Genomic DNA, 14565 nt, shown 5'->3' with positions numbered 1-14565 from the left:
CGAGGGGACTGTGAGTGACGAGTCTCCTTCTGTGCCTCGGGGTTTGACGAGGCAGGTTATGCAGGAGATCGGGCGTAGTGTTAGGAGACATGAGCACTCTCCTATTGCCATGGGTTGTTCCATAGAGAGGTTCACCCGCATGCATCCTCTGATGTTAATGGGAGGACTTGATCCAATAATAGCAGAGAACTAGGTGCAGAAGACTGAGAAGATATTGGAAGTTCTGCAGTACACTGATCAGTAGAAGGTCCTCTATTCTACCTTTCAGCTGATAGGAGAAATGGAAAGATGGTGGACGGAGGTGAGTCTGCTTGAGAAGTAGAGAGCTGGTTGATTGGGTATAACTTGGAGCCTTTTTAAGGAGGTATTTTTCGAGAGATACTTCCCTGCTTCCAATCATGATGCGAAGGTTGATGAGTTCTCGAGCTTGACTCAGGGAATCTTGACGGTGTAGAGATATGCTGCCAAATATATTGAGCTATCTTGTTTCGTACTGTACTTGGTCTCGAATGAGTATGGGAAGGCTCGGAGGTTCAAGAAGGGTCTGAGGAAGGACATCCGCAAGCCTATGGGGATGCTGCAAATCTGAGATTTTTCTGTTCTAGTGGATAAAGTCACCATAGTGGAGACTGACCTCTAGGGGGATGAAGTGGTACATGAACAAAAGAAGAGGTCAGTGTTAATTTAGGTGTAATCCCAAGAGGGAAGGGGGGTGAATTGGGTATTTAAAAATATTTTGGTACTTCAATCCTTAATTTAAAACCCAAACTTACAAGTACAATTTTGGATACACACCGATTTCAGTATTATACAACTCAATTGATTTAATCCGTGGATATCTTAATTAATTCAGTATTACCCAATTATTCTCATGTAATTTAGATATTCATATATATCAATATTTAACACATGCATAGCAGATATATTATGAATATAAGTGCGGAAATATAAAGAGAGATAGAGAGATAGAGCGCAGACACTGAATTTTTAATGAGGCTTGGCCAAACTCGGCCTACGTCCTCGCCTTGAGGAAAACCCCCATGGATTGCACTAATCTGCTCCTTTAACTAGGATGGTGTTTCCTGTTACAAACCTGCTACTTACAAGAGGCACAACTTCCTTCTACTCCGTTACTTACAAAAGGCGAAGCTTCCTCCTACACTGCTACCTACATGAGGCACAGGTTCCTCCTTCCATGTTCACAACCCAAACCGTCAATACAATAGATAGATGAAATTCCTGAACACTCAGATGCTTCTAAACAAGCTAATGAGTATAATAAAAATTCCTAACACATATTCATATGATAAAACTTGAAGTTCAGTATGTATGTAATGATAAGATCGTCATATGAATGATATGCTTCACAAATTTACCTTTTAAATCAATATCTCCCAAAAATGATTTTATAAATAAATGCTTTGGACAAACGTATGATTCGATTCCAGAAAACTTTATGCAAGATTAGAAAATAAGATCCTTTCAAAAATAATCTTTAATAATATGCAAATCAATGTTCTTGCTATCAATAATTTTTCAAGTTAAATCTTTGAATAAATATACGACCTTGAATATTGCAAAGATTTTAAACACTATGTTTCAAAAATAATATTCTTCAAGGATATGTATTTGGACGCTCTTAGTATTTGCAATCAAATAATTCCAATATCTCAGAATGAATATTCAAGAATAAGTTTGTGAGATGAAAAAATCTTTGAGTATTATGCAGATCTAAGTTCTTACTATCAAATAACTTGTACGATTAAATCTTTGAATAAAAATGTGACTTTGAATATTTCAAAGATTTAAATAATATTTTTCAAATACTTTTTGCACCAATAAGATAGATCTCTTTGAATGAAAATACAACTTTTAATATTCCAAAAATATTTTTCAAATAAATAACTATGGGAAAATAAGTTTCTTACTCCCAAAAAGATTTTTCAATAAACGAACAATGGAGAGGATGATCGATAAATAAAAAATTGAAAGATCAAAAAACTATTTTTCCAAACCTCAATATCAAACCTAGATTTAGCAAAAGTTGTGCGTGTATTTGCTCAGATCTTGAATATGTGAATGCCCAAGTAAAAGTGTGTTCTTTGCAGTGCAGGCAATGATTTTTAGCAAAAGTATTCAAAACTTCTCAAGAGATGTGCAAGAATGTTCAAGTCTATCAATATTATGCAAAATGTGAGGCATTAGGGTTTCTACGTTAATTTTATAAGAATTCTCGACCTTAGATGGATTTCTAGCCATTGGATGAATTTATTAAAAGAAATTCTGAGCGTATCCGCGCTAAACTGATGTTTTGCGCGAGTGACCTTCAGTGTTTTGGACATAACCTTTACTATATAATTCCAAATTGGACGTTCTTGGTGTCAACATAAAGTTAAGTTAAAATTCCACAACTTTTTATGTTGAACACATTTTAAGATAAGAAGTTATGAATTAATAAAAATGCCCCTCAATGTGACATAAGAAACACGAAGGGAATTTTTCTACTACGTACACCTTTCAGTGTTCTGGCCATAACGTTTTCTATACTATTCCAAATTGGACTTTCATAGTATCAACAGAAAGCTAAGAGGACATCCCATAACTTTCATGTTGAGCACCCAATAATATAATAACTAATTGATTAAGAAAATTGTTCATCTTTACTGTTCGATCGACTGGCTGGTTGACTAACCACTTTGTAAAAATTAGTTTTGGCCTTTTTTAACTTCAAAACCATTTGAAAACATTTGTATAAGTTAGGAATTTTATAAAAAAGGTTTTTCATGTTACTTGGAGGTCCTATGGTCAATCTAAGGTCATATTTGAGCTTCAAATTTCATCATACGACATTTGTAAATACATTCAATTTCTAAATACTCATTCCCACGAAGATCTTGGACTTGACGCTTGCATCTTCATTCTTCTACACTTCTAGTTCCATGAATTGAGCAAGATGGTATGTTCTATAGGTTTCTCGTGGCTTCCATATCATGCTTACCAGTCGTATCATCCGTGCGTGCTAAATAATGATCATGCTAAAAAGGCTCAATGCATAGATGAGATAATTGTATTTTGTCATTATCAAAACAGGATTTGGCTTAAAAAGTCAACAATCAGTATCTTTTGGTTCTTAGACTTGTCCTTGATAGGGATAGTGGAATAAGAAGAAGAACTATGATTTAGGTTATCGCTAGAATACCGAACAACAGAGTTCTTAGGGGGATCCATCCTCCGCACCATGTGCCAAGTGTCGTAAATGGCATAATGGTGAATGACATCCATTTTGGGGTAACTGTTACAATTGTGCAAACCGGGCCACGTATCCTGACACTGTCAGGAATAAAGGAGTGATATGCCTACATAGAGCCAGAATCATGGGAGTAATCAGATGCCTCAGGGAAACTATCAGGCAAGTACAGCTCCGGCAAGGGTGTACTCTCTTACTCCAATAGAGGTAGAACACGCTGGGAACGTGGTGACAGGTACCATGTTATTGCTTTCGAATAGAGCTGTTGTTTTATTTGATTCAGGAGCAACCCATTTGTTTATATCTGCTAGTTTTGTGAAACTATGTGGGGTTGAAACCCAAGTAGTGGATGAATGGTTGTCAGTGGCTATATTAATTGGGACTATAACGATCTGTAGTAAAATGTTGGGAAACTGCCCAGTGGTGATTCAAGGAAGATTGCTACCGGGGAACCTAGTAGTGTATGGCATGTGTGGATTTGATGTCATACTGGGGATGGATTGGCTACTATCTAGTTATGGGGTGATTGATTGTCATAGGAAGGTAGTAGTGGTCAAACCTCTTGGGGATTAGGAGTATGAGTTCGTGGGATCATGTGTGCATTCAACACCACAGAATCTATCAATTGTATAGGAGAGAAGGTTACTCGTGGAGGATTGTCAGGGGTACCTAGCTTATGTGAAGGAACCACCTCAGGATGATATGAAACTTGAAGATATCTGAGTGGTTAACAAATTTCCATATGTATTCTTGGAAGACTTACTCGGTTTACCTCTTGATGGGGAGGTGGAGTTCATTATTGATTTGCTGCCAGGTAAGGCGCCGATTTCTAAAGCTCCATACCGGATGGCTCCAGCTGAACTTAGAGAGTTGAAGGAGTATTTATAGGAACTACTTGGACAAGGGTTTTATTCGACCTAGCGTTCGCCTTAGGGAGCTCCAGTATTGTTCGTGAAGAAGAAGGACAGGTCCATGCAAATGTGCATTGATTGCTGTAAATCAAAAAGGTTACAGTGAAGAACATATACCCATTGTCTCGTATAGATGATATGTTTGACTAGCTGCAGGGAATGCAAGTCTTTTTGAAGATCGATCTACGGTCAGGGTATTATCAGGTGAAAGTTAGGATGGAGGATATTGCGAAAACTGCTTTCCGAACCAGATAAAATCACTACGAATTTATGTTCATGCCTTTCTGGTTGTTTAATACTTCAGTGGTATTTACGGACCTAATGAACGAGGTTTTTCATGAATACCTAGATCAGTTTGTAGTAGTGTTCATCGATGACTTTCTGGAATATTCTAAGAGTTTGGAAGAACATGGAAACCATCTGAGGTTGGCACTTTAGGTACTACGAGAGAATAAGTTGTATGCTAAGCTGAAGAAATGCGAATTCTAGCTGAATCAGGTCGCGGTTCTAGGCTATGTGGTGTCAAAGGGTGAGATCTCAATTGATCCTAGTAAGATTGAAGCAGTGATCAATTGGGTGACACCAAAGAGTGTATAGGATGTTCAGAGTTTCCTTGGACTGGATGGGTATTACTGGCGGTTCGTGGAGGGATTCTCTAAGTTATTTGGCCTTCTGACACAGTTGACGAGGAAGGGTGTGAGATTTAATTGGACCAAAGAGTGCGAGCAGAGTTTCCAAGAGTTGAAACACCAACTAGTCACTACTCCGGTTTTAATTATCCCATCCAGGGACAGTGGTTTTGTGATTTACAGCGACGCATCGCTGAAGGGTTTGGGATGTGTGCTGATGTAACAGGGGAAGGTAATTTCTTATGCTTCTAGGAAACTCAAGGACTACGATAAGAATTACCCCACGCACGATCTAGAGTTGGCAGCAGTGATATATGCATTGAAGATCTAGAGACACTACTTGTACGGTGTACAATGTGGGATTTTCATGGACTACAAGAGCCTTAGATACTTTTTTCCTACAAAAGGAGTTGAACATCAGGTAGAGGAGGTGGTTGGAACTAATCAAGGACTACGATTGCACGATTAGCTATCACCCGAGAAAAGCTAACGTGGTAGCTAATGTGTTGAGTCAGAAGTCAAAGCATGCGTCAGTATCTACAGTAGTAGGTCAGCATCATATTAGAAGGGATCTAGAAAGTCTTGGTGTGGAGCTGGTGGATGGTAATCATTAGGCTTTCATTACTATCTTAGTGATCCAGTTGACATTATTTGAGAGGATTAAAGCCATGTAGGCTAATGATGCGGAGTTAGTCGAGGTTGTAGAGAAAGTGCAGCAAGGGTTGGCTGCAAATTTTAACATCTCCGAGGGAGGAGTGTTAAGGTGTGGGACCAGGCTTTGTGTTCCAAATGACGAGGGGATAAAGAGGACGATTCTGGAGGAGGTGAATTGTTCTTGGTATATGGTACATCTGGGTAGCATGAAGATGTATCGGGATTTGCACGAATCTTTCTGGTGGAGTGGCATGAAATGAGAGATTGCTCGATTTGTGGAGCAATGTCTGATGTGTTAGCAAGTAAAGGCTGAACATCAGAGGCTGCTAGGGCCGTTGCAGCCATTGAGTATTCCAGAGTGGAAATGGGACCACATCACCATGGACTTTGTCACCAAGTTACCACCAGCACTACACGGGCAGAATGCCATTTGGGTAATCGTGGATAGATTGACTAAATCTGCTCATTTTGTACCGATGAAGGTTAACTACTCTTTGAGTAGACTGGTAAATTTGTATGTGCAGGAGATAGTCAGAATGCACGGGATATCAGTGTCCATTGTTTCAGATCAAGACCCGAGATTTATTTCTCAATTCTGGAAGAGTTTACAAGCAGCATTGGGGATGAAGCTAACTTTCAGTATAACGTTCCACCCCCAGGTTAGGTTACTATATTCACACTTGGGACCCATCGGTGGGTTTGGGGGCGTGACAGTAGCTCCTATTCCTTCTAGTCTAAAATCTACACTAGCATCTCTTCAAAAGCTAAGGTATCACTCAGCTTCAGTTCTTCATAGCTGATCACATGGGAGGGGTTTGGGATGTATTTCCTTAACATAGAGATGTGGAATACGTCATGGATCCTAGATAGGACTGGTGGCAATGCCAACCTATAGGCAACTGGACCCACCCATTCAAGAATCTCAAATGATCCAATATACCGAGGGCTCATCTTACCCTCCCTTTCGAACCTCATAACTCCCTTCAACGATGCCACCTTCAGGAATATGTTATCTCTTGCGTCAAACTCCAATTCTCGCTGGCGAGTATCTACATAACTCTTTTGCTGGCTCTGTGCTATTCTGATCCTGTCTCTGATGAGTCTGACTTTATCTTGAGTCTGCTGTATCATCTTTGGCCCCAAAATCTATCTTTCCCCAATCTCCTCACAGTATAACGGGGATTAGCACCTCCTGCCATATAATGCCTCATACGGTGCCATCCCAATGCTGGCCTGGTAGCTGTTGTTATACGTAAATTCGATCAGTGACAAAGACTGCATCCAACAAACTCCAAAGTCCAGCACACTTGCTCACAGCATATCCTCCAAAATCTATATCATCCTCTCCATATGCCCATCTGTCTGAGGATGAAAAGTTGTGCTGAATGACAACTGAGTACCCATGGCCCCTTGTAAACTCCTCCAAAAACGAGATGTGAATCATGGGTCTCTATCTGAAACTATGGACACTTGGATGCCATGGAGTCTAACTATCTTTTAGATATATAATTCAGCCAATCTAGCCATGGAGTAGTTAACTCTTATCGACAAGAAGTGTGCAGTCTTCGTCAGTTGATCCATAACAACCCAAATAACGTTTTGTCCATGCAAAGCTGGTGGTAGTCCTGTGACGAAATTCATCGTTATATTCTCCCACTTCCACTCAGGAATGTGGAGTGGCTACAATGATCCTGCCGGTCTCTGATGCTTAGCTTTCACCTGCTGGCATATCAAACACTGATCCACATACTGGGCTATCTCTTTCTTCATATTGCTCCACCAAAAAGACTCTTGAAGATCCCTATACATTTTAGTGCTATCTGGATGTACAATATACAGAGACCAATGTGCTTCCTCCAGAATAACCCTCTTGATCTCGGAGCCGGCAGGAACGCACAATCTAGTAGGGAACCTCAAGGTTCCATAATCTGAGATGCTAAACTCTGTCTCCTAACCATCCTATACCTTCTCCATAAGTTCTACTAGTTCTACATCATTCCTCTGAGTTACTTTAATTCTCTTTCATAGAGTTGGATGCAAAACCAAGTTAGCAATAAATGTCTGGTGATCGCCCTCTACCAGCTCCACATCGAGCCTCAAGACTTTGCACAGAATTGGGTCCAAAAAGATCACATGATTCATTTTATGTGCAAGAAACAACACCCAAGTGAATCTAGAAAATTCATCCAAAATTACAAAAGCATAAGATTTACCACCAAAACTTTGCACAAAATTGGGTCCAAAAAGATCTAGGTGAAGCATCTCTAAAGGTCTAGTAGTAGATATGAATTTCTTTTTCACAAAACTAGATTTTGTTTGCTTACTCATTTGACATGCATCACATATTTTATCCTTCACAAAAGACATCTTAGGCAAGCCTTTAACTAATTCTTTTCTAACAAGTTTAGACATTAAATCTATGCTAGCATGTCCTAAACGCCTATGCCATAACCAACTAGCTTCATTTATAGTAGAAAAACATGTTACTTGTTGTGAAGCTAGATTATCAAGAGAGGTAGTATAAACATTTTCATGTCTATCAACAGTAAAAAGCACTTTGTGATCTATTTTATTTTCTACTATGCATTTGTCATTTTCAAAAGATACTTTATATCCTATGTCACATAGTTGACTTATGCTAAGTAGATTATGTTTTAGTCCACAACCAATAAAACATTATCAATAGTAGTAGAGGAATCCTTACCAACCTTACCTACCCCGATGATACATCTTTTGGCATTGTCCCCAAATGTTACGTAGCCTCCATCCTTGGGAACAATTGATGTGAATTTGCCCTTGTCGCCGGTCATGTGTCGTGAGCACCCACTATCTAAGTACCATCCGTCCTTGGAGGAGGATGATCTTAGGCATACCTGCAAAGTAAGCTAAATGACTGATGCTGGTTCCCAAATTTTGTTGGGTCCATGGGGTTTAGTAGCAGGATCTCTCTTAACTACTCATATCTTCCTAATTCTAGCATGCTTATTTCTAAATGGACAATCAAATTGAATGTGACCAATCTGTTTACATTTAAAAAATTTCAATCTACACTTAGGTTCTTTAGGAGGAATATGACATTTTGACTCGCGTGTAAAATGTCCTAAGTAAAGATTAGGTCGTCTAACATTTTAAATACCATTAAAACCAAACCCTATTTACTTAAGGAGTTTCTTTGGGCACCAAGTAATTTTTCAAAATTTTCTTTGCCCTTGGTGAATTTAAAAATAATTTTGGAGCTATCCTCCAATTTCCTCTCAAGCTCAACAAAAGTAGTATCTTTTTCTTTTAAAATAGAAGCATAAGAGGTTTTTGCCATATTAAACAATTTTGACCAATTTTCACATTTCTTTTTCAAATCATTATTCTCTTTGGTCACTTTGCCTAACAATTTTGAAACACGGATATATTCAAACTGTAATTATCTAAATGTAGGCATGCTGTCAGAATCATAATCATCAGATGAATAATAAGAAGATGATGAACAAGAAGACAATACCTCATCCTCGTGTGCCATCAAGCACAGATTAGCGACCTCCATGTCACTATGATCTGAATCTGAGTCGCTGCTGCAGAATTGGTCTCATGAAGTCTCAGCCTTCATGGCTTTCTTCTTTTTCTTAGTCTCCTTTTTCAATAGTGGGCAGTTAGGTTTGATATGCCCCACCTTGTTGCAGTTATAGCACATAGAAGCATTTGATTTTTCCTTTATTTTGCTGGACTCTCCCTTCTCATTAGTGGAGTCTCTATATTTTTTAAATGGCTTCTTGTTCTTCCTGAAAAATCTGCTAAACTTTCTGATTAGCATAGCCATTTCATCATCAGTATTAGATTCACTGCATTCACTAGATGTGTTATTAGATGCTTTCAGTGCAGTCACTTTCTTAATCCTATTATGCTCATTAAGTCTCTCATTTATGGACAATTCATAAGTAATCAAGGAACCTATCAATTCATCTAAGGTCATGGCCTTAAGGTTTCTACCCTCAGCAATGGTCGTAGCCTTGGCTTCCCAAACAGGAGATAAGCCTCTGAGGATCTTCCTGATCATTTCATATGTGGGATATGTCTTTCCTAATGCATGCAATGAGTTTATGATGTGTGTGAATCTAGTGTACATGCTTTGAATGGACTCACCTACATTCATCCTAAAGGCCTCATACTCACTGATCAACATATATATCCTACTTTCTTTCACATCTCTAGTACCCTCATATGTGACATCTAACTTATCCCATATTTCTTTTGCAATAGAACATGCCATAATCCTGTTAAATTCATTTACATCCAGACTACAGTATAAAATATTCATAGCAGTGGCATTAAGATTAACAACTTTCATATCATCATCATCAAATTCATCCTCAATCTTAGGAACCCTAGTTGCACCCTCAGTTTTCATAAGAACATAGTTTCCCTTAGAGACAATCCTCCACACCTTCCAATCAGTATTCTGAAGGTAGATGCGCATCCTCTGTTTCCAGAAGGTGTAATTAACACCACTGAAAACAAGAGGTCGTGTGGAAGATGGTCCCTCAGGGAAAGGGGTCACAAAGCTATGAATCATATGTGATCTTTTTGCAAAATAACAACTAGTCTATGCTACATGGCTCTGATACCAATTGTTAGCTTTACCGTGATCCCAAGAGGAGGGGTGAATTGGTATTTTTAAAATTTAACCCCTAGGTATTCCTCCTAACAACAATATGTTCACAATCCTATGGTCAATCTAGTGCAAGCAATATAAATATATTAGAAATTAAAGAGAGTCGTTTAATTAATCACACAAGCACCAGAAAGTAGTAAAGAGAGGGTGACACATAGATATGTTATCGAGGTTCGGCCAACTGCCTACGTCCCCGCCTTGGCTAACTAGCACAAGGATTATCACAATACTTTGCTCACTTAAACAAGTGGAGTGGCATCTATACAAACCAGGTCCATTAGCACAGGGCTGACCTTAAACTTTACACCAATCTTTACCAAACTGGATTACCACCCCCTCAGGCCACGCTTGGAATCTTTCAGATATACAATCAAAAGGTACAATATAAGGGTGTTTTCATGTAAAGTAGATATGTACCCCAAATGCGCACAATCACAAACACCACAAATGATTTAAAATGTAAGCTCAATGTGGTCTAAATAGTTCAACTGTCAAATATATTTTCTATCAGTGTAATACGTACGTGAGAGTGTCAACGACAATCTGTGTATTTCAAAATATTCAATCAAACATGCTCACAGAGAATATCAAGCAAACCTCAAGAGTATCAATCAGTAGAATATCTCAATCACATAAATATGTATATGCTTGGACTGCAAAATATATATGATCTTTGTTTTCAGCAAATAATATGTGAGTGAATGAATACTGCAACAAAGATGTTTCACCTCAAAAACAAATATCTCCTCAAATGGTTTTCAAGATAAAGAACAATAGATATTTGTAAATGATTTTGAAAATATTTCGCAACCAAAAGCAAATACGAGTTTCTCAAGATGTTACAACAAATATGCAATCTCAGAAGATCTAATAAAGTCTTCTTAGGATGAACTTATTAGCAAAGTCCCCTAAGAATCCTATTGGTTTGGCTCTCAATAAAAAATGAATCAATCTCACAACAATGAGAGAGCGAAAGAACACTTATAGATGATTTAATAACTTTTGAATGTAAGCTAGAGTGTTTGGAGAAAGAGTATGAGCAGTAGAGGGTATTTTGCTTGAAAGAAAACTTTGAATTTCTTTTCTTAATCAACTCTCTAATTTTCCCAAATGAAAGGGTATATATATAAACACCCTATGATTTTTGACCGTTAGGGACCTATTAGGAATTGTTATAAAAGTTTAATGATATTTTAAACATGTTAACCCTGTTTAAAAATATTAACTATGGTAAAAAAATCAGGGTAACCCAAGAGGTCCAGTCGACCAGAAAGGTTTTGGTCGACCAGATCTCATATGGTTCGGTCGACCAGAAGGATTTTGAACTAAAGGCTCGCTCAACCGAAAGTGGCCAATTTCTCATTTCTCCGTGGTTCGGTCAACTAAACCATTTTGAATTGGCTGGTTCGGTCAACCATACCGTTGGGATTTTTCCCGAGGACCCTCGGTCGACCAGGTAGTTGGAGTACAATTTTTGCTCGGTCAACCAAATAGTCAAATTGTTGACCAGGGAGGGTTTCGGTCGACTAGAGATTTTTGAACTACCTGGTTTGGTCGACCAGGGCCTTGGTCAACTGTTGACCTAGGCCAGTTTCGATCGACCAGGGCAAAATGAACTGTCTTGGCCGGTCGACCGAAAGTGCACAATGTTTGCATTTTAGTCCTGTTATGCATTACACAAACCCTAATCAAGTGCTTATCAAACATAGGTGCAAATGTATGTGTCCTAGGGTCATTCATGTCCGATTTTGAAGACACCGAAAAAAGTCCGGTGTCGATTGACCGAAGGGTAAACCCTAAGGTCTTTCTACGGTTACTTTTAGTTGGTATTTGGTTTGAGCTTACAAAATAAACCATGCATGTGTTGAGCTTACAAAACAAACCAAATATCCTAATTACTATTATAGACCAATTTCTTTACTGAAAATATATATTACAACTGAAAAACTTGACTTGGCCTTAAAACTTTAAGTTTTAACGTGTCATCAATGTATCTCCTAATATAGACTTACACATGAACTAGATATTCATTAAATACATGAGTATTTGTCATTATCAAAACCGGGCATGACCAATAAGGTAAATAGAATCCCTCTTCTCCTAAAGGGATCGTCAACACAAGCGCAGTAATGAGTCCCTGCTTTAACTCCAGGAAGCTCTGTTCACATTCGTCAAACCCCTCAAACTTCACTCATTTCTTAGTTAATCTGGTTAATGGGTCTGATAGTTTAGAGAAGCCCTCAAAAAACCTGCGGTAGTACACAGCCAATCCCAGGAAACTCCTAATCTCATGTACATTCTTCGGTTGTACCCAGTCTACTACCACCTCAATCTTACTCGGATCAACAGAAATACCACCCCTGGATATAACATGTCCAAGGAAGGTAACATATTCCAGCCGAAACTCACACTTCTTGAGCTTCACATACAGCTTCTTTTCTCTCAGCACCTGAAGCACTATCCTCAGATGTTCCTTATGTTCCACTGGGCTTTTCTAATACACCAGTATATCATCAAAAAATACTACCACAAACTGATCCAAATACTGGTGAAAGACCCTACTCATCAAATCCATAAACACTGCAGGAGCATTAGTTAAACCAAACGGCATAACAAGAAAGTCATAGTGGTTATACCGTGTTCTAAATGTTGTCTTCGAAACATCTTCTGCCCTGACTTTCACCTGATGGTACCCAGAGCGTAGGTCTATCTTTGAGAATATCTGTGTCCCCTGTAACTAATCAAACAAAACATCGATATGAGCAAGCGGGTATTTATTCGTAATAGTTACTTTATTTTTTTCCCTGTAGTCAATGCACAACCTCATCGACCCATCCTTCTTCCTCACAAACAAAATCAGCGCTCCCTAGGATGACACACTGGGCTGAATAAACCCCTTATCTATTAGTTCGTGCAACTATTCTTTCAACTCTGCTGGTGCCATTCTGTATGGCGCCTTCAAAATCGATGCTCTCACCGGAACCAAATCAATAACAAACTCTACCTCACGATTAGGAGGTAGTTTAGCAAATCCTCAGGGAAAACATCATGAAAATCCCTCACTACCAGGATATCCTCTACCCTCAACTCTCCTTCTGATACCGCCTTTACAAAGGTTAAATATCCCTGACAACCTTCTAATAGCAATCTATGTGTCTGAATAGTGGATAGTCACTGAGGTGGGGTGCGCACACATTATCCCACGAATTTTTACTCCTGTCCCTCTAAAGGTCTGAACACAACCTCTCTCTAATGGCAATCAATGCTAGCATAGTGGGCAGCTAGCCAGTCCATCCTTAAGATTACCTTAAACCCATGCATCTCTAAAACCACTAGATTAGCTGACAAAGACCTCCCCTGAATACCCACTGGAAAGTCCCTGAGTACCTTTCTGCATATCCATACAGCCCCCGTCTATGTAGCAACTGACAAACTAACATCTAAATGTTGAGGTTCAAACCCACACAACTTAACATATTTTCAAGTGATAAAATAATGAGTCACCCCAGAATCAAACAAAGCAGTAGCTTTAAATGACAGTATTGAAACAATACCTGTCACCACATCTCCTACCACCTCCCGGCGTCAGTGCATAAACTCACGCCAGAGCAGTATTCCTCTGTTGTCTGCATCGAGGTGCCTGATAGCCTCCTTTATATGGTCAAGGACCAGCCGTTATCACTGGTAGGGCCTGACAGTTTCTCGCTATATGCCCAAGTTGATAGCACCGATAACAAATAACCTCCCTCACTCGGCACTCTTCTAGGTGTCTCCTGTAGCATCTAGGATAAGGAGGGGGCATCTATCTACCCTATACTGCTCATTCTCCTCCTCCTTGTCATTGTCCCCCTTTTCTATCATATCTCCTCCATGGCCCTTGACTGGACCTTGCCTAAAAATCAAAAGGCACGAGCCTCTTCCCCTGGCTCTGTGCTGCTGCACCTCTCTATAGGCCTCTCTCAATCACTGTAGTTTTGTCCACTATCTCTGAGAAGGTCTGAGCCCAAAAGCCTACGATCTACTCGTATAGGTTTTTCCTTAAGCCCTCCTCAAACTTCCTCGCCTTCCTCTCCTCATCTGGAACTAGATATGGGGTGAATCGGGATAGTTCAATGAATCTCATTGCATACTGCTGCACCGTCATAGGCCCCTGTGTTAGATGCAGAAACTCTAACACCTTCGCACTCCTGACCGTAGTGGAGAAGTACCGCTCAAAGAAGATCTCTCTAAAGCGACTCCACATCATTGCCATAGGATTAGGCCTCTGCTCCTCCAATAATCTCACCAACCTCCACTAGCACTTTGTTTTATCAGTCAATTTAAATGAGGCAAATAACACCCTTTGCTCATTTGTACACGAGATGACTGCCAATATATTCTCTATGTCCTAGACGCATATCTTAGCTACTAGTGGGTCAGCCCCTTCAGCAAAACATGGGGGTCGCATACGTGTGCACTGCT

Source organism: Malania oleifera, chromosome 7 (genome assembly GCF_029873635.1).
Source record: "Malania oleifera isolate guangnan ecotype guangnan chromosome 7, ASM2987363v1, whole genome shotgun sequence".
Lineage (NCBI taxonomy): Eukaryota > Viridiplantae > Streptophyta > Magnoliopsida > Santalales > Ximeniaceae > Malania > Malania oleifera.
The sequence above is the reverse complement of the archived record's forward strand: the minus strand, read 5'-3'. Positions refer to the sequence as shown.